General features: G+C 39.0%; 1 protein-coding gene across 4 annotated transcripts in view; it reads right to left on the bottom strand.

Moving 5' to 3' along the window:
* The window catches only part of DNAJC5B (DnaJ heat shock protein family (Hsp40) member C5 beta), a 96,651-nt gene that overhangs the window by 24,344 nt on the left and 50,881 nt on the right, over positions 1-21,426 (bottom strand). The window lies entirely within an intron of this gene.

Here is a 21,426-nt window from a genome sequence, read left to right as displayed (position 1 = left end):
AGAAAGCGAGAAATCACCCCCCAGGGGGGATGGTCACGCCGCAATCCCTTCTCCTCCATTCTCCTCTCGGGATCTTGGGCACGCACGCACACGCGCCCGGCGTGAGTTTTAAGCCACCGGGTCCGGGACACGAACCGCAGTCGACTACGTGGGAGTCCAGCGACATAGCCATTACGCTAACTGCTGGTTCCCTGGTTCATTTTTTTTTAAGAGAAATTTTTGCTATAGGGCGACAGAGAGAGACAGAGACAAAAAGTGAGAAATCACTCCCCAGTGGAAATGGGCCATATCGCTGCTCCTTCATTCCGATCTTGAGATTTTGGACACACATGCACACATGCCCAGCGTGAGTTTCCACTGAATCTGGGACTAGAACTGCAGTCTTTCATGTGGAACATTCATGTGGAACTCCAGCAATGTAACCATTACACCATCAGTTGGTCCCTGAAGAAAGCATTTCAAGGAGGAGAGTGATCATGTGTGTCAAATGCTGCTGGCAGTTCACATAAGGTAAGGACTAAGAGTGACCACTAGGGACCCAGCTGCAGCGGGCACACCTGTGAGCCTGGCTGGTGTGGGCGTGGTAGATGAATTGCAGTGTGAAGATCCTGTCGAGCATGCCTGTTTCTCTCTCTCTCTCTGTGTCAGTAAATAAATAAATAAACAAACTTTTTTTTATATATGTCAAAAGAATTATCATTAAGTTTAGTAATAGGAAAATCCTCAGTGGTCTTCAAACACACACACTCAATTGGATGTATGCCTTTATATAGGGAAAAGTAAAACTAAAAATAAGCATAAAGGAATAGGAAAATGGAAGATTATAACCTAAATTAACAGGTTTACAGCTGCAGGTGGGGATTACAGATGATTCTTTGTTTTATTTTCTTGTTCTAAAGACATTATTGGCGTGTGTGTGTTTTTTTTTTCCCTCTGAGCATTTGAAATCTCCAGTCACAAATTTTATTCTCTTTTAAGTAACTGAAATTTCACAGTTTGTTTCCTTAAATGACTTATTATCAAACTGGGATGGGGGGATGGAAGGAAGAAAGAAAAGTTCTTAAACTGCATCAGTACAATGATGATTATCCCAAAGCCTCAAGTAGATTGTTTAAACATGTTTTCTTTTAATTGATTTTTTTTTTTAAAGAGAGATTTTTGCTATAGGATGCGTGTGCTCGCCAGAGAGACTGAAAATGAAAAATCACCCCCCAGGGAGCATGGCCACACCACAATCATTTTTTCTCTATTCTTCTCTTGGGATTTTGGGTACACACACTTACACATCCAGCGTGAGTTTTAAGTCACCGGGTCCAGGACTCGAACCACAGTCAACTATGTGCGACTCCAGTGACATAACCATTGTGCCATCTGCTGGTCCCAGACATGTTGGTTTTAACAGCACAGTATTCCTGGAAGTCTCACCCTGTGTCCTGGAATTCTAATTGCAGCATTTTCCCCAGTAGTTCTAAAATACCATGTCTAGGCCAGTCAAATGAAAGGGCTGTGACTTTTGCCTTGAAATAAATCCCTGGAAAATGTGTTTAACTACATTTCCTTATTTCTAGTGTCCAGTGTAGACTGACATATGCTACCCAAGACTTAGCCAGAGAAGCCTGGCTTCCTGTCATTTTTAAAGCTGTTTGGATCTTTGTAGCTCACAAGGGCAGAGGCACTCAATCCATTTATCACATTCCTCTAACAATGGAGTTGGCAAATTTGGAGGGCTGGAACACCTCCATTTGTAACAAATCCAGTTCCTGGTTGTCAGCAGCATTTTGATTGCTCTTGGCAGATCCTCTTGGCTCTGAGGAACCCTTGGGAAATATGGCGAGTGGAGGCTGGGGCCAAAATCACGCAACTGCTCAGGAGGTAGTCGCTCAAAGCCCACCTTCTTAGGCACTGTCTACAGAGCAACAAAACATGGGTAGAATTTGGGGTTTAAGGAAGTGCTCAGAGTCCATTTAACTACAGTAATCACCCGTTCACTTTAAAAGTTTTTCTTGTTATTTCTAAGTTTGTACTTAAAAGTGACGTAATATTCAGCAGGTGGCATGGTGGTTAAGGTCCTGGACTCTCCCATGGCTAACCATGGTTCAAGTCCTGGACCTGGTGGCTTGCAAGTCATGCTGGGTACATGTGCACCATGCAGTCAGCCATGTGGGATCCAGCTGCCTTACCCAACACACCACCTAGCTGATCCTCACGTATTTTATATAGATATCAAAATAAGCCAATTTTGGTCTATTTGGTTATTCCTGGGCCAGTAACAATTTTAAATATGATATTTTAAAATATTTCTTAGTATTGGAAACAGTAAATTTTTCTATACTGTTGCTCTTTAAGAGTTCTGTGCCATTACGGGCCCCCTGGTAGCGTGAGTTTAAGCCACCAGGTCCGTGGTCGACTACATGTGAATCCAGCGACATAGCCATTACACTAACTGCTGGTCCCAAGATATGTGATTTTTGTGTGTGTTAATTTTTTTTGTTCAGATCTTCCATATCCTTCCATTCTATTGTTCTATCAAACAAAGTGTGTTAAAATCTCCCACGTGACTATCTTTGCTTTTTTTTTTTTTTTCCCTTACAGTTCTGTCAGTCTTTGCTTGATGTATTTTAGGATGTGTGTTTTAGAAGCATACACATGTATAACTATTGGCCCAGCCATGGTAGCACAGAGTAGAGTGTTGAATTACAATGCTGGAAGCAACATGGCGAACAGTGGGTTTGGATCCCCAGTTGGCCTGAAAACATTTGCACCCACTGGCCCTTGCTAACATAGAGTCTTGCAGTTTTAAGACCTGGAGCTACCAAATCCCCATGGTACTCTCTGACCTAGAGTCTCCCTGCCATGCTACTGAGTGACATCACCTGGACACTTAAGCCCTCATTCTGACCCCCTTCCTTTCCCTTTGTCCTCTTTTCCTGGATGGAGGCCTCTGGATAACATGATGCTGTAAGAATATTTCCCACTCATGCAATCCTGTCCAAGCACCATCCCATCAAGCTTGCTGTGTTACTGCTTCTCAGGGTCTCATCTTTCGTCTCACTTAACTCCTAGAACCCTCAAACCCTCACAACTACTTCAACAGTTGTCCCCTGTACAGTTGCCCTCCCACAGAAGGTTTAATACAGTATGCTGCTGAGAGAACTCTAGAGCCAGCGTGCTAGCTGGGCACAGGGATGCAGGAGCCACAGGCCAGTATTAGCACCACCAGTGGCTTTCGAATGGCAAATAATGATGCCTGCTGTGTGATTATGTTATGGTGTATTAGGTATGCCTTCTGCAACACCTGCTGCCATACTGTGTGATTTCAGTCCTCTGACCACCAAAGCCTCACCAAGAGGCCACATCACGTAGTCTTGTGATTTCTTAACATTTGTAGATGAACTATCTAAGATTTCACCCCAATAATTGTTAGGATGTTCTCTAGATTTCTGGATCCACAATCACATTTATGATTTGGGACAGATGCCATGAGATTAACAGCAAGAACCATAAATAATCTGTTTCAGAGAATTGATCTCTTCCCCTCCCCCCTACCTTCATGGAGAGTGAAGTGCTGACCCCTAGTGGTATCGAGGTGGTGATACCACTCTTACTTGAGTGAATTTTTGACAAATAAATATCTTCCCAAAGTTTTATTAGAGTGCATATTAGCTTTATGGGGAATTTTACTTAAATTTTTCTTTTTTAAATGTAAGAGTTAAAAATACAACAATACTTAAGCTTTCAAAACGTTCAAGTACCAGGAACCAGCAGTTAGCGTAATGGCTATGTCGCTGGACTCCCACGTAGTTGACTGTGGCTCACATCCTGGACCCAGGGGCTTAAAACTCATGCTGGGCGCATGTGTGTGCGTGCCCAAGATCCCGAGAGGAGAATGGAGGAGAAGGGATTGCGGCGTGGCCATCCGCCCTGGGGGGTGATTTCTCGCTTTCTGTCTCTATGTCTCTCTCTGTCTATCTGGCGAGCGCACGCGCACTCCTAGAACCCTCAAACCCTCACAACTACTTCAACAGTTGTCCCCTGTACAGTTGCCCTCCCACAGAAGGTTTAATACAGTATGCTGCTGAGAGAACTCTAGAGCCAGCGTGCTAGCTGGGCACAGGGATGCAGGAGCCACAGGCCAGTATTAGCACCACCAGTGGCTTTCGAATGGCAAATAATGATGCCTGCTGTGTGATTATGTTATGGTGTATTAGGTATGCCTTCTGCAACACCTGCTGCCATACTGTGTGATTTCAGTCCTCTGACCACCAAAGCCTCACCAAGAGGCCACATCACGTAGTCTTGTGATTTCTTAACATTTGTAGATGAACTATCTAAGATTTCACCCCAATAATTGTTAGGATGTTCTCTAGATTTCTGGATCCACAATCACATTTATGATTTGGGACAGATGCCATGAGATTAACAGCAAGAACCATAAATAATCTGTTTCAGAGAATTGATCTCTTCCCCTCCCCCCTACCTTCATGGAGAGTGAAGTGCTGACCCCTAGTGGTATCGAGGTGGTGATACCACTCTTACTTGAGTGAATTTTTGACAAATAAATATCTTCCCAAAGTTTTATTAGAGTGCATATTAGCTTTATGGGGAATTTTACTTAAATTTTTCTTTTTTAAATGTAAGAGTTAAAAATACAACAATACTTAAGCTTTCAAAACGTTCAAGTACCAGGAACCAGCAGTTAGCGTAATGGCTATGTCGCTGGACTCCCACGTAGTTGACTGTGGCTCACATCCTGGACCCAGGGGCTTAAAACTCATGCTGGGCGCATGTGTGTGCGTGCCCAAGATCCCGAGAGGAGAATGGAGGAGAAGGGATTGCGGCGTGGCCATCCGCCCTGGGGGGTGATTTCTCGCTTTCTGTCTCTATGTCTCTCTCTGTCTATCTGGCGAGCGCACGCGCCCTATAGCAAAAACCTCTCAATAAAGAAAAATTTTTAAAAAAATGTTCAAGTACCAATTGATAAACGTTTGTTTTGGGCAGTCTTCTGGTCACTACAGTTCTTCTCTATGGCTGATTAAGAACCAGTTCTTTACCCTCCCTAATAAAGTGAGTAAACTGAGAGACCTGTGCAAACACAATGGATAAAACACATGTCCAATATACTACGTGTTTGTCTGTTCCAGTCACAAAAGTTCTATGCTAGGGAATGAGAACCTGAAGTTCTGACACCAATAGGCCACTATCGGTATCAGCAGGCTGCTCAGATACCTGTGTGCTATATTATCCTTTTCCCCAGCTCACAAGTCACCCATTATCTGAAGTGCCTGTTTACAATCTCTGTATCAGGCTCAAGCTCCCAATAAAAACTTCTGGGTTTCTAAGTTTATTATGTTTCTTCTTCCCTCAGTAAGTTTGCATTTTTATTTTTTCAAGGCCAGCAAATCTACTGAACTCCCAATGTCAGTGGAGCATAACACGAGGGTGTAAGAGAAATAGCTATGCAGCCCTCCCCAGCCTGATATCTTGCCTCCACCTTCCAACAGTAGGTCTTGCCACTGGCTCTATCAAAGCTCCCAGCAGGTTCTTGCTCTCCATAGGCCTTCCTCCTACTGACTCCTGGATTAAGCCCAAGGGATGGTGAAATGGCTGGCAGTTCTTATAGAGTTCTCAGTGTCTCACCACCCAGGGCGGATGGCCATACCACAATCCCTTCTCCATCCTCCTCTTGGGATTCTTGGCATGCATACACATGCACCCAGCATGATTCTCAAGTTGCCAGGTCTGGGGTTTGAGCTATGGTCAGCTCTATGGGAGTCTAGCACCTTAGCTACTACACCACCTGCTGGCCCCTCTCAGAAGTTACTTAAGCGTGCCCCTTGATTTGTGCTCCCCTTCCTTTAGTCTATTCTCTGCCTGGCTTGCCTGTCTTTGTTAACCTTATTTCTTTTTGTCACTTGCACGCTATTTTTCATCCTGACTTTAAGAAGATAACTCAAAACATCAACTCCTATGGGAAACCTATCCTGAACCTATTTTCTGGTTTCTTCTCTGTTGGTGCTTACTTCTCTCTTTCTACTGGATTGTAATGAATTATCCATTTCATACCTTTCTGAATCAAGGATCAGGCTTATTTCTTCTTGTGGCCCCCCAAGTTTAACACAAGTCAGTCACAAAGTAAAGATACATGAAATATTTATAGAATGAGTAAATAGGTAAATTAACTAGAAATTCAACATACCATCACATTTCTATGTCCCCAGTACCCGTCTGAGGTAGCCTAAAGATGATAATTTGCCATCTGTCTTTTGCTCAAGGGGAGTTTCCATAATCTCTAAATCATGGAATTACTCAAATGGTACTAGCAAAATCTCCAATGAGCTTTCAACTACCCTGAATACAACAATAGGAAGCATCTATTTATTCTAAACTTGGGCATCTTATACTTTTCTCTGCTATAAGAAACTAGTACTGACTCCAGCTGACAAGACAAAATTATTTGGATTATAAACCTTTTTGAGGAATAAGAAGACAAATGAGGCTCATTGAGCAGCATTTTTATGTGGATGACTTTTTAATTGAGTGAGGTTGCTATGGGGACCCAGTGAAGGTTCAGTGGTAATGCAAATGGGCCCCCATGAGAAGGCCCTGGGTTTGCATACCACACTCCACTGGGCACGTGTGTGGGTGTGTGCTTGGGATTGGGTTGGCAGAGGCTGAGGGTGGCTTGAGGCAGGGGGTCTTGTTGGGCATGCTGTCTCTATCTCTCTTTCTCATTGTTGACAAAATAAATAAACTTATTGGGTTATTGGAAAAGTCATGATGCATTTTTGCACAGAAAAACAGAAAAATACGCCATTACTTCCCCAATGACCTAATACATATATATATATATATATATATATTCAAAAAGATCACAGGTGCCAACAGATGGTGTAATGGTCATGTTTCTAGACTTGCGTGCGCTCACCAGACAGATAGAGAGAGAGACATAGAGACAGAAAGCGAGAAATCACCCCCCAGGGGGGATGGTCACGCCACAATCCTTTCTCCTCCATTCTCCTCCTGGGATCTTGGGCACGCACGCACATGCGCCCAGCGTGAATTTTAAGCCACCAGGTCTGGGACGCGAACCGCGGTCAACTACATGGGAGTCCAGCGACATAGCCATTACGCTAACTGCTGGTTCCCTCAACCTTTTACTTTCAAGAGTCATTCATAGTGTAACAAGTATCAGTACTTCATTTCTTTTTATGACTGAGTAATATTCTATTGCATGGTTGTACCATATTTTGTTTATTTTCCATCAGTTGATAGACATTTTGGGTACATTCCACTTTTTGGCAATAATGAATAAGACTACTATGAATATTCATGTACAAGTTCTTTTTTGTTTTTGTTTATTTATTTATTTATTTTTTATTTTTGGAGAGGTTTTTTTTTGCTATAGGGCGCGTGCGCTCGCCAGACAGACAGAGAGAGACAGAGAGATAGAAAGCAGGAAATCATCCCCCAGGGGGGATGGCCACGCCGCAATTCCTTCTCCTCCATTCTCCTCTCGGGATCTTGGGCACGCACGCACACGCGCCCAGAGTGAGTTTAAGCCACCGGGTCCGGGACTCGAACCGCGGTCGACTACGTGGGAGTCCAGCGACATAGCCATTACGCTAACTGCTGGTCCCTTGTTTTTGTTTTTGAAACATATGCTTCCAGTTCTCTTGAGAATATACCTAGGGGAGGAATTGTGTCACGCGATAATTATGTTACGTTTAGCTTTTTTGAGAAACTGGTAGAATGGTTTTCTTTGCAATGGCTGCAGCATTTTATATTTCACAAGTAATATAAAAGGGGTCCAATTTCTCCACATTTTTGTCAATACTGTTAATTTTACATTTCTTATTATAGCCATTTTACTGAAAGTAAAGTGTATCTTACTGTGCCTTCGATATGCGTTTCCCTGATGACTAATGATACTGATCTTTCCAAGTGATCATTTCCAGTGATTATTCATATATCTTTTTGGAAAATTTCCTGTTCACATTCTTTGCTCATTTTCAAAATGGATTGTCTTTTTATCACTGAGTTGTAAATGTTCTTCATGAATTCTGGATACTAGAAACTTACCAGCTGTACAATCTGAAACTATTTTCTCCTACTCTTTGTGGGTTTACTTTTTACTTTTCTGATAGTATATTTTGATGCACAATGTTATTTATTCTGATTAAATCCAATATAGTTTTTTCTGTTCTTTGTGTCTGACTTCTTCCATTTCAGAACTCTTTGGCTAATGCACGGTCCTGAAGATTGACACTTACATTTCCTTCTAAAAATGTTATTGTTTTAACTTAGATCTTGATAAGTTCTGTTTTTGTTTTCATTTATTTCAGAGTGTTTTCCATTTTCCCTGTGATTTATTTTTTGACTCAGGAGAGTGCTATTTAATTTCTATGTTTCTGAATTTTCCAAATTTCCTTTTGTTATTGTTGTTGAATTTCATTTCACTGTTGCAAGAAGACATACTTTGTTCAGTGTTTCTGAGTTTATTGATATTTGTTTTGCAAACCAATGTATGATTTAACATGGAGAATGCTCCATGTGCACTTGCATTACTGGGTAGAATGTTCTATATAGGTCTGTCTGTTTATTATTGATTATTAGTAGTAGTATTTTATTCATTATTGAGTGTATGTACAAGCACATGAGAGTGAGAGAGAAATAGAGAGGGGGAGGAAAAGTGATAAATCCTCCATGGCATCTATTCATGCCACAATCTCCTTTCTCCATCCTCCAGTCTGTTGGATTGTGGGCACCTACATGCATGCCTAGCATGTTTCATGCTGACTAGGCTGGGGATTCAAACCACATTTGCCATGTGGGATCCAGTTTCTCCTGAGTATCATAGTTCAGGGTTATCCTTCTAGTTGATTATTGTGTTGTTCAAGTCTTCTGTTTCCTTGCTGACTCTGTTTAGTTGTTCTTTTCACTATTGAAACTGAGATATTAAAGTCTCCAGCTATTATTCTTTTCTTTTTTAAAAACAAATTTTTGCTATAGGGTGTGTGACCTCACTGAAGAGACAAAACGGACAGAAAGTGAGAAATCATCCCCTAGAGGGGATGGCTACATCACAATCCCTTCTCCTCCACTCTTCTATTGGGATTTTAGACACACATACACACATGTCTGGCATAAGTTTTTCTTTTCTTTTTTTTTTGTGAGAGGTTTTTGCTATAGGGCGCATGTGCTCGCTAGACAGAAAGAGAGAGACAGAGAGACAGAAAGCTAGAAATCATCCTTCATAGGGGATGGTAATGCCACAATCCCTTCTCCTCCATTCTCCTCTCGGGATCTTGGGCACGCACGCACACGTGCCCAGCGTGAGTTTAAGCCATTGGGTCCAGGACTTGAACAACAGGCGACTACATGGGAGTTCAGCGATTTAGCCATTACACTAACTGCTGGTCCCATGTATGGCATAAGTTTTAAGCTGCTGAGTCCAAGACTCAAACCATAGTCAACTACGTAGGAGTCCAGCAACATAACCTTACACCATTTGCTGGTTCCTCCAGGTATTATTCTTAAATTCTCTAATTCTCTCTTCAATTCAAGTTCTCTTGAGAATACACCAAGGGGAAGAATGTGTGTATGCTGCATGTATTTTGGGGGCTCTGTGGTTAGGTGCACTTATGTTTCTGAGTGCTATGTCTTCCTGATAGGTCAATCTTTTTAAAAAATGATAAAATGTACTTTAGAATATATGAGGAACTCAAACAACCTAGTGGCAAAATAAAATCTCAAATAATCCAATTTTTAAAATAGGCAAATAATATAAGTAGTCATTTCTCAACAGAATAGATACAAATGTCCAACAAGTATATTTTTAGAAAATGCTCAACATCACTAATTATTAGAGAAATGGAAGTCAAAACAACAATGAGGTATCTTGCCTTGGTAAAACGATCATCAAAAAGACAGAAAATAATACATGCCAGCATGAATGTGGAGAAAAGGGGATCACTTTTACACCATTTGTAATCATGTAAATTAGTACAGCCATTACAGAAAACAGTATGGAAGTTCCTCAGAAAACAAAAATGTAATTGCCATATGACCCAGCAGTCCCACTACTAGGCATATACCTAAAATAAAGGAAATCAGTATGTGGTAGAGATATTTGTTTTTTAATCTTTATTGAAGTCTATTTATTGTATAATAGCTTAGCAGGCCATCAACAGATGAATGGTTTAAAGAAAATGTGGTATCTATATCCAATAAAATACAGTTCATCTAGTAAAAAGAATGAAATCCTGTCACTTGAGATTCTACAAATCTGGCAGACACTATGTAGTGTGACATAAATTAGGCATAGAAAGAGAAAAATCACATGTTCTCATTCAAATGTGGAAATTAAAAAAAACTGATCCTACACAAAGAGAGTAAACCAATGATTTCTAGAGGCAGAAAAGGGTAGGAAGAAAGAGGGGATAAGAAGATGTTGATTAAGATAAAAAACTACAGGGGCCAGCAGGTGGTGTGGTAGTTAAGGCACTGGACTCCTACATGATCATCCATGATTTGAGTCCCAAACCTGGCATCTTCAAAATCATGCCAGGCATGTGAGTGTACATGCCCAGAATCCCAAGAGAAAAATAGAAGAGAAAGGATGGAAGAGTGGCATTGCCTATGGGGGGAGATTTCTCACTTTCCTTCTCACCGTCTTACTCTCTCTCTCTCTGCATGCACTCTATGGCAAAAACCTTTTTAAAATGGTATAAAATTATGGGATCAGCAGTTAGCATAATGACTATGTCGCTGAATTCCCATGTAGTCGACCACGGTTTAAATCCTGGACCTGGTGGCTTAAACTCATGCCGGGTGCATGTGCGTGCGTGCCCAAGATCCAAAGAGGAGAATGGAGGAGAAGGGATTGCGGCGTGGTCATCCCCCCTGGGTGGTGATTTCTCGCTTTCTGTCTCCCTGTCTTTCTCTGTCTCTCTGGCGAGCACACACGTAGCAAAAACCTCTAAAAAAAAAAAAAGGTATAAAATTACAATCAGATAAAAGGGACCAACATAGCATCCTATAGCACAGTAGGATAACCATAGTTAACAATAATTTAGTGTATATTTTAAAATAGTCAAAAGAGAGGATGTAATAATAAATGCTTTAGATGATGGGTATGCTAATTATCCTAATTTAATCACTACACATTGTATTCATATACTGAAAAAGCACAGTGGTCCATAAATATGAACAATTAATATGTTAATTAAAGACTTTTTTTAGTTCTAGTAATTTCTGCCTTAAAGTCTATTTCATCTATTACTAATAATGCCATTCCACCATTCTTTTGGTTTCTATCTGCATGTAATATTTATTTCCATCCTCTTAACTTTCAACCTTCTTATTTATTTATTTAGACAGAAATTTTTGCTGTAAGGCATGTGCACTCACCGGACAGACAGAGAGAGACAGAGACAAAAAGCGAGAAATCATCCCCCAGGGGGTATGACCATGCTACAAACCCTTCTACTCCATTTTCTTCTCGGGATTCTTAGGCATGCACACACATACACACACACACACACCCGTGCCTGATGAGTTTTAAGCCATCAAGTATGAGACTCAAACTGTGGTTGAAAACATGGGAGTCCAGCAATGTAACCATTATGCCATCTGCTGGTCCCCAACTTTCTTATTTCTTGAGGTAAGATTCTTTTTTTATGGACAGCATATAGTTGAATTTTATTTATTTATTTATTTATTATTCATTCATTCATTCATTCATTTATAGTTTTTTTTCCAGAAGATGTGTGCCATTGCTGGGGAGAGACAGAGAAAGTGAGAGGGAAAGCAAGAAATCACACTTCAGGGAGGATGGCCACACCATAATCATTTCTCCTCCAATCTCCTGGGATTCTGGGTATGCACACACATGCTCCCAGTGTGATTTTCAAGCCACCAGGTCTGGGACTCAAACTGTGGTCAGCCATTTGTGAGACCAGAAACATAACCACTATGCCATCTGCTGGGCCATAAAGTTGGATTGTAAAAATTAATCTCTTTATTGTCTCTGCCTTTTGATTGGAGAGTTTAAGCAATTTATATTTAAAGTAATTACTGATAATGAAATACTTCTGCCATTTAGCTATTTGTTTTCTTCAGTCTTCTACCTTCTTTGTATCTAAGTGTCTCCATTATTTTATATTAATTCTTTTTCCATTTCTTTTACCATATATTGGGTGTAAGTATTTTTGCATAGAAAAATATGTCATGATTTTTCTAATGACCCAATATTTAAAAATTTTTTTGTAGTTGTAGTTGTCTTTGTGATTACAACTAATGTGCTCATTTATAATAATTTAGTTCACATTGATACAATTTCCTGTCAGAATTATTCAAAAATTTTATTTCTCCATAGTTTCAACAGCCTCATTTATGCTATTATCACAAATTACATTTTTATACATTGTGCTTATCAAAGTATACTTATGATTATTGCTTTACACAAATGCCTTTTAAATCAGGTAAAAGGATGAATTACATACATAAAACACATAAATTGGTTTATATTTATCTATAAAATTACTTTTACTTGTATTCTCTTAAGGCTATCAGATGCAATTTTGCTTCCTTGAGTCCTGGTGATTAGTGTTTTCCCATTATTTCTTATGCTGAACATAGCAGGTGCTTTTATGTCATACCAATGTTTTTAAGAAAATGGATCAATCACTTTCTTCTTGGCTCCCTTTTTGCTGCCTTTCGTTAGGTGCTTATTCTTGCCAACCACCATGGTGTTACTCAGAGAGCCAACAATGTCTTTAGCATTTCTTACAGGACATGTCTGCTAATGACTTGCTTTTTATTTGCCTAGAAACATTTCAATTTTTTTCTTTTTAGGTTTTTTCCATAGAGCACATGTGCTCGTTGGAAAGAGACAGAGAGGTTTGAAAGTGAGAAATCACCCCCAAAGGGGATGGCCATGCCACAATCCCTTCTTTTCCGTTCTCCTCCTGGGACTTTGGGCATGCGTACACATGTGTCTGGTGTGATTTTTCAGCAGATCCAGGACTCTAACCACAGTCAGCTATGTGTGAATCCAGAGCCTGAACCACTACACCACCTGCTGGATACTCCCCTTCAGTATTTTTTTTTAAACCATATTAAAAAAAATGATTTAATACATATTTGAAATTCACATCATAAATTATACCATTTATGAAATATTCTTTATGTGTTCAACTTCTACATTTTTATATTTTAACTTATCATCTTTTTCTTTGTACTTCTCTATTACTTTCAGTCACCTTTTCTAGCAGTTACATTAAAAATATGACCACCTCCCTATACCCCTAATAATATAGGAAGGTTACTCCTATATATAAGCTAAAATAGTTACCATTAAAACTTTCAGAATACACTCTTTAACTTTATACCAACATCTAGGTATTATCTGTAACTTCCTTTCCTTCACTCCCAAGTATGCCATTAATGTTCATCCTTATGGTTAGAGATACAATGTTCTACTTTCTGGTTAACTGTCAATTTTTGGATATGTATGTGTTGGTAAGAAGAAGGTATATTGTGCATGTATGTTTCTAGTCACCCTAGATTGCTAAAGTATATTCTCTTGTCAATCTGATTCTTTTTTTTTTTTTTTTTGGAAGAGGTTTTTGCTATAGGGCACGTGCACTCGCCAGCCAGACAGACAGAGACAGAGAGACAGAAAGTGAGAAATCACACCCCACCCCCAGGAGGGATGGCCACGCTGCAATCCCTTCTCCTCCATTCTCTTCTTGGGATCTTGGGCATGCAAGCACACGCGCCCAGCGTGAGTTTTAAGCCACCGGGTCCGGGACATGAACCGCAGTCAACTACATGGGAGTCCAGCTACATAGCCATTACGCTAACTGCTGGCCCCTCAATCTGATTCTTGTTCCTTTGTAGATTACGATTGTCCTCTCTTCATAAGTGTTATTATTTTCTCTTATCACTGGATTTCAAAAATTTCTAGTAGAGGGTCTCTCTACATCAATCTTACTGGGTACTCTTTAAGCACTGACAATATCAAGGCTTAAATATTTCTGTAGCTTTGAAAAGTTTTCTTTGATTATTTCCTTAATTATATCTTCTGCTCCATTCCCTTTATTATCTTTTTCTGGAACCCCTATTAAATAAATGTAATTTCTGGATCTATCCTCTTTATCTCTTAATCTTTCTTCATTTATTGGTTAGATGTATTCTATTCTTTACAAATTCTTTAATTTGACATTCTAGACTGTCCATTCTGACCTCCAGTAGGTTCATTTGCTACTCCGATCATCTACTAAATTTTTATTTTCCAAGACTTCTGGATGGTAATTTTTTTTTTTTTTTGAGAGGTTTTTGCTATAGGATGCATGCACTTGCCAGAAAGACAGAGAGAGACAGAGAGACAGAAAGAGAAACAGCCCCCCGGGAGGATGGCCACACTGCAATTCCTTCTCCTCCATTCTCCTCTCAGGATCTTGGGCATGCACGCTCACGCACCTGGCGTGAGTTTAAGCCACCGGGTCTGGAACTCAAACCATGGTCGATTACATGGGAGTCCAGCGACTTAGCCATTACGCTAACTTGCTGGTCCCTGGATGGTAATTTTTTGTATTTCCAATTTCCTCTTGTATTTTTCTGAGGATATTAATCACATTTCTTCTAAATTGTCCTTCTGTGTCCTGTTTTAAATTTGCTTCTTTGGATGTTAGCTTTTCTGTTTGCAGTTTTGTGTTCTTCTGTTTTTCTTAGAAGATCAGTAACTCCTGATGAAATACGCAAATTTGTACCTGAATACTTTTTGTACTTTATCAATGAAATCAGTCTCTGAACCATCACTGGTGAGTTTCTCAACTTCATGCTTTGTATCTAGAACAGTATGTCCCTAAGAGGTTGAATCCTTCACCTATAACCCTGAGATCTCATCTCCCTCTTTTTCCTCCTCCTCCAGATCTGAGTTCTTAGCCCTCTTCTTCCTCTTCTCTTCCTCCAGCCCAAGGACACTTCTCCATGTCCTCCACCTCTAAGGTCTCTTCTTCCCCCAGTTTAGGATTTTTTCCCTCCCCCATACTAAAGACTCTTCTTTATGGGCCTCTTAAGTTCTGCACTTCCCCTGGCTTAGCAACTTTTGCCTCTTTGATAAAGAGAGAGCTCAAGTCATCACTCACTGTTCCTCCAACTCCATACTTGGAGTCTGTTAGAATTTTGGCCACTTTTTTCTTGAATCTCACATCTTCTTTGTCCATTATTTCTTTCTTCATTTTGTGGGAGTACATATTTCAGTAATTCTTTCATAACAGATTTTTGGCTGATGAATTTCTGAGACTTTGCATGTCTGCAAATGTCTTTATTTCACCACCATATGTAAATGCCACCTTAACTTGGCATATAAACTTAGGTTGAAAATAATTTTCCCTCAGAATGAATACATTACTCCATTGCTTATTACTATCCAGTGTTGCTGACAAGAAGTCTGCTGCTAGCGTCAATAGTGCTCCTTCATCAAGCAAGGCTTTTTCCTCTCTGGAGGCTTTTGGAATTTTGTCTTCATTCATGAGGTTCCTAAGTTTATTTCCATTTCTCATTTCTTTGACCAGTTTATTCTCTCCACTATCTTTATCTAATTTGTTACTGAGCTCATCTATTTCTCTTTTAAAGTTCAAACTTTCAATATCCTCAACTAGTTTAGAATTTTCTCCTTCTATTTTCTTGGCCAACCTTGTGTTTAGTGAGGCTAAATCTTTTATCTGTTGCTCCTCTTCCCTGCTATTGCTGTTCTCTGAACTTTTCATTTTAGGTATTATATGTTCTACTCTTAAAAATCTCTGTTAGGTCATTTTTAAGAGTTCCCATTATTTCTCTAAACATCAGGCCCTGGATTCCCATGAAAACCTTAAAATTTTTTGTAATAACTGCTAATACGTTTTTACAGTTTAAGTCCATTATTGGGACTATCTTTTCATCAATTTCCATTAAATACTTCTGATCAACACAGGTTGATATTTGCCTATTTCTTTGCAAGTCTAGCAATCTCTGGTTGTACACTGGACATTGTGGCTATGTTGTTAAAACTGAATTTTGTGCCTTTCTTGAAGAATAACTTTTGTTCTTGTAGGCTTACTAAATTCCAGAAATTCAAGGCTCTTAAAACATGTCCATTGGCTTCTGTGCCTTGGTGAGGAAGGAAGGCGAGCTCACTGTAAAGCAGCCCTTGCTGGGCTATGTCTCAGTGCCTGGGGAAGACAGGATCCCACCTGGAAAGTTAATCTGTGGACCTCTCCCTCATTTTTAGAGTATAATTTTTCTGCATATATAATTTTTGGTTTGCATTTTTCCAGCATTTTGAATACATCATCTTGCTGGTTTCTAATGAGAAATCTTAATCTTATTGATGATTCCTCATGCATGGTGAATAACTTCTCTCTTATTGCTTTAACAGTTGATTATAATATTAGGTTGTTGGAAAAGTCATGACTTATTTTTCTATGCAAAAATGCATAATGACTTTTCTGACAGCCCAGTATTTCTTGGTGGGAATGTATCCTGCTTGGAGTTCACGAAATTTCTTGGATATATAGATTAATGTTTTCATCTAATTTTAGAAGGTTTTAACCTTTTTTTTTTTCAAATATTCCTCCTGCCCTGTTCTAGCCTGTTATTAATTGCTAACAGATATACCTGAGCCTGGATGATTTCATTAAAAACGTAGATATTTACTTACAAAACTCACAATTCTAGTGGTTGGAAAGTCCAAAGGCCTAGGCTTGGCATCAGACCAGCCTATAGCTTGCCTGATGGAAGCACAGAGGATGACAGGCAAGTGGAGAGAGGGAGAAAGAGGGAGAGAGATACTGATTGATCTCTCTTATAACAAGCAGGTCTCATGAGAATTAATCCCTTCTTATGAAAGCTAGAACTAATTGGTCTAGAAGGGCATAGTTTATCTATTCATGATACTGTTGCCTCTATGATGCAATCATCTTGAACCAATAACTGCCCACCAGGCCTCACCCTGGGACATCATGAAGAAATTGAGTTTTCATCTAACTTTACACTCCATCAATACAATCAAGTTCCAATACAAGAATTTCTGCAGGATACATTCAAACAAAAGTAAACTCTTTTTTTCACTCTCTGGGACTTCTATATGTATGTTGGTCTCTGGGATCCTATTCATTTTTCTTCATTCTTTTATTTTGTTCCTGAGACTGAATAATCTTAATTCACCTATGCTCAATTTCACCAATCCTTTATTTTGCTACTGAGCCACTCGAATGAATTTTTCACTTTAGTTCATTGAATTTTCAGTAACTCCAGAATTTCTATTTGGTTTCTTTTGTAATTTCTACTTCTTTATAGATGTTCTCTAGCCAATGAGACATCATATTCATCCTTTAGCTTTTTAGACATCATTTCCTGTAGTCTTTGAACATATTTAAATTAGTCTTTGTCTTACATTTCCAAAGTTGGAAATTCCTTGGGAATAGAGTCTGTTGATTTTCCCTCCTGTGTATGGGCTAATAACCTTCTTGGTTATTAGCGTGCCCCATAATTTTTTTTTGAAAACTAGATATTTTGAAGTTTATGTCACAGAACTTTACAAATCAGTTTTCAGTTACTGCTTGTACGTCTTACTTGTTCAGTGACATTTCTGACCTAGTTTTGCAGCATCTATATTATTATGTGCAGCCTCCAAAGTCTCTATTTATTACCTTAATAGTTAATGGTTAGAGAACTCATTACACACCTGGAACTTAAAATCTCTCAATATTGCAGGTGACCTCTATGTGTGTATTAGGGCACTCCTTCAATATTCATCCAGGGAACATACAACTCTGTCTTAGTCTTATCCTGCTTACACAGAGTTTCTAGGTCAGCCTGATGGAAGCACAGAGGTGAGAGCTTAGAGCCTTCTTAGATCTTTCTTGAGCTATGTGCACAGCTCTGGGCATGTGAATGACTTCTAGATTCCTAGGAATATGTCAGAGTTTTTCAAAGTTTTTATTCTCCAAAGCATCTTCTTCCTTAGTAATTCCCTCCAAGATTTTTAAGATATCCATTGTATGCCCCAACTGTTGTCTATCGCCCCAGGCACCAGTGACTAAAACATTTAACTAAAAGCGTTTCAACAACTTTTTTCCCTCTACTCTGATAGCAGGTTTAGTGCTGAGTAAGTTCTGATTAGGTGGGATAAGACAAGTCTTTAGAGCAAATCTTTCACGGACAACCAATGACAGACCAGCCAATGACAATTCTATTCAATTGAGGTTTGTTTGTATCTCTCTGGTATCAAGTACTAGTACCAGTACTTGTTACTTGTACTGAGGCTTGTAGAGTATGTAGACAATAATTTTCAATGTAACTCCTGATCTGGAGAGAGGGTCTAGGACAAGTTAAAATACCATAAAGTTTGCTCTTCTTACTGATAATTAACTTCAACTTTTTTTTTTTAATAAGTGTACTCTGTGTGATGCAAGCTTTTTCTTCTTTCCCAGATTCCAAAAAGGTTGATTCTGAGAATTCTTGTCAGATTTTTAGTTGCTTTCACAGTGGGGGAGTGGAGGTGGAGGCAGATTCTGGAGTTCCTTACTCAATTGAGGTTTGTTTGTATCTCTCTGGTATCAAGTACTAGTACCAGTACTTGTTACTTGTACTGAGGCTTGTAGAGTATGTAGACAATAATTTTCAATGCAACTGCTGATCTGGAGAGAGGGTCTAGGACAAGTTAAAATACCATAAAGTTTGCTCTTCTTACTGGTAATTAACTTCAACTTTTTTTTTTTTAAATAAGTGTATTCTGTGTGATGCAAGCTTTTTCTTCTTTCCCAGATTCCAAAAAGGTGGAGACTGAGAATTCTTGTCAGATTTTTAGTTGCTTTCACAGTGGGGGAGTGGAGGCGGAGGCAGATTCTGGAGTTCCTTACTCCACCCTTGTTACTTATACCACTACTTATTAGTAGTCTTAATGTTTACCCCAGTATCAGTAAATATGTGTGACATTTTGCAGAAAGATATTCTTTTGGAAGTAAACTTTTATTATTTACCCTTTTGTTTTAAAAATATTGATAGACATAAAACAGATTAAGAAACATTTTATCATTTAATAAATGTAATATAATTGTCAGTGCAATTCAAACAGTGTTGTACTCTCAGGCTCTTGCTTATAGATTTGTGTTCAAATAATTCCTTTTAATTACTGCATTTGATTATTTGGCCAGATGCCCATTACTAAAACACTCAGAAAGGCAAACATCATTTTTTTTCTTACTTAGTTATTCATTTAGGTTTTCATTCATGCATTTATTCACTAATTATTTATTAAACCACTAGTTTATCAGTCATAGTTATAGCTTCTGGGAATATAGCAGGTGGGTATTTAGCAACAGATGCTAAGTGATAACACGATTTTATCAAGTGATTATCTAAGAAGTAGTTGGGATTACTGGTTAGTATTGCCAGGAAGAAGTACATTATATTACCTTAGGACCTATAAAGACTCTTTCAGATCTTACTGTTTTAACCATAAGATATGCAGAAACTTGCCAATAAATACCTGAAACTATTTCTATCCAGCACAAACACAGATATCCCATTAGCTGGGACATGCGGGTATCCCCTGGGTGTGCTGATAGTGAACTCATTTTCACACACGGTCTTGAACTTGAGTCTCTGTACTTACTCTGGTACCTTCTCTCTGCCTTCCTCTTTACATTCCTACCTGGATCTAAGAACTCACCCTTTCTTTTCAGACACTGATCTTTGCTCTATCCTCCAGTATGGCTCATCACTCAGATTCTGGCCTTTAAACTCTTGTAATCAATACGTGCTCTAAAGCCAAAGAACATTGTGGTTAAGATCAATGGGCTCTGGAGTAAGAAACCTCAAGTGCCAGTGTCTGCTCCACTATTGTTTTGTGACTTTGGATAACTACTTGGTCTGCCTTTCCAAGCTCAGTTTCCTGAAGTGTAAAGTGAAGATAATCATAGTCAATACGAAGTAGATGAGTGAATAAAAATCACTAAGTATAGTGCAAGGCATGTAGTCAGCACTACATAAATGTTAGTTTTTCTATTTCTAATTAATTTTTTACTTTTACTTTTTAAAATGTTTAAATTTTTATTTATTTCTTCTACAAGAGAGAGAGTGAGTACAGGAAGGAGAGGGAGAGAAGACAGAAAAGCACCCTGATAGGATCTTAACACTGCAATCTACGCGCCCCACCCCAGTTTCAGCTACTTGTGGATAATGGACAGGCACATGCCCAGAATACTCAGGGAGGCCTCTAGATGTGAACCTAGCATCCTCCTATGTTAACCTAGCAGAGTGTTTTACTGTGGTGATAATGTTCTGCCTTTGTATTTACTATTCTTGACTGATTGTTACTCTTGGGATTGTTTTTCTCGACTTTCTTTGGTTATCCTCAATTTAAATTGGCATTAATTATACTAAAATTAAGACCACATCTACCTTTTCCAGAAATCATTCTCTAACTCCTAGTCCAAATCAGTTATCTTTGTTATATACTCTCATGAAACCATCCTCTTTCTTCCAGGACCCTTATTCTACTTACACACTTGCTTTTGTCATCATTTGCTTCATTTCTGTCTCCTCTACCAGATCTCAAGTTATATGAGATCAGTGACCATAGTTTGATCATCTTTGTATCCTCAGCACCTAGTAGAGTGCCTGAAACAGGAGTGATGACATAATGAAGCATTTACTTTCATTTAAATGATTAATTAGAACCCTATGCTCAAGTTCATCTATTCCATTCTCCATAGCATCCCTTGTTTGTTTTGTGTTTGAGTATGTGTATATCTCATTCCCAAGATTTAAAGAGCTTAATATTTAAAGAGGGAAATTTAGCAAGATTTAGAAGATACAGAGTCAAAGACAAGCAAAACAGGAAACTATGGTCAGCAGAATAGATGAACTTGAGCATAGGATTTGTGTAATAGTATAATGAACACACACACACGCACACATAAATACATTCCTCACAGTGTCATATAAACACGTATCCAATGTTTATTAGATACTGAGTGAATGAATAAAAACAAAGTTATCAATCATAATGATTCTGGTGCCCAAGAATGATGAGGTTGCTGCTTCATGAAGCACTAGAGTGATCAAGTGGAAGATCTGACATGAGAAAAGTGAGGTTACGTAGCTTACCTGGAAGACAACTTTGACGTGGCCTCATATACTCTTTTTAGTGGATGGTTTTAGAACTCAGGAAACAAATTAGTGCTTGATAGAGATTAATTTCAATTAATCTTGAAAGCTTGAATCACCACTCTGCCTTGTAAATATTTACAGCTTCTATTAGCTATGCGTTCCCCTGACATTTACACTTTATTCATAAGCAGCCTCTGTTTTCACCTGTAATTGCTAATAAAGATGGGTAAAAGCACCACACATTGGGGTTGCCACAGATCACTA

The sequence above is a fragment of the Tupaia chinensis genome, unplaced genomic scaffold, assembly GCF_000334495.1.
Source record: "Tupaia chinensis unplaced genomic scaffold, TupChi_1.0 Scaffold000288_2, whole genome shotgun sequence".
NCBI lineage: Eukaryota > Metazoa > Chordata > Mammalia > Scandentia > Tupaiidae > Tupaia > Tupaia belangeri.
Note: the sequence above shows the minus strand (reverse complement) of the source record. Positions and strands in the feature narration are given on the sequence as shown.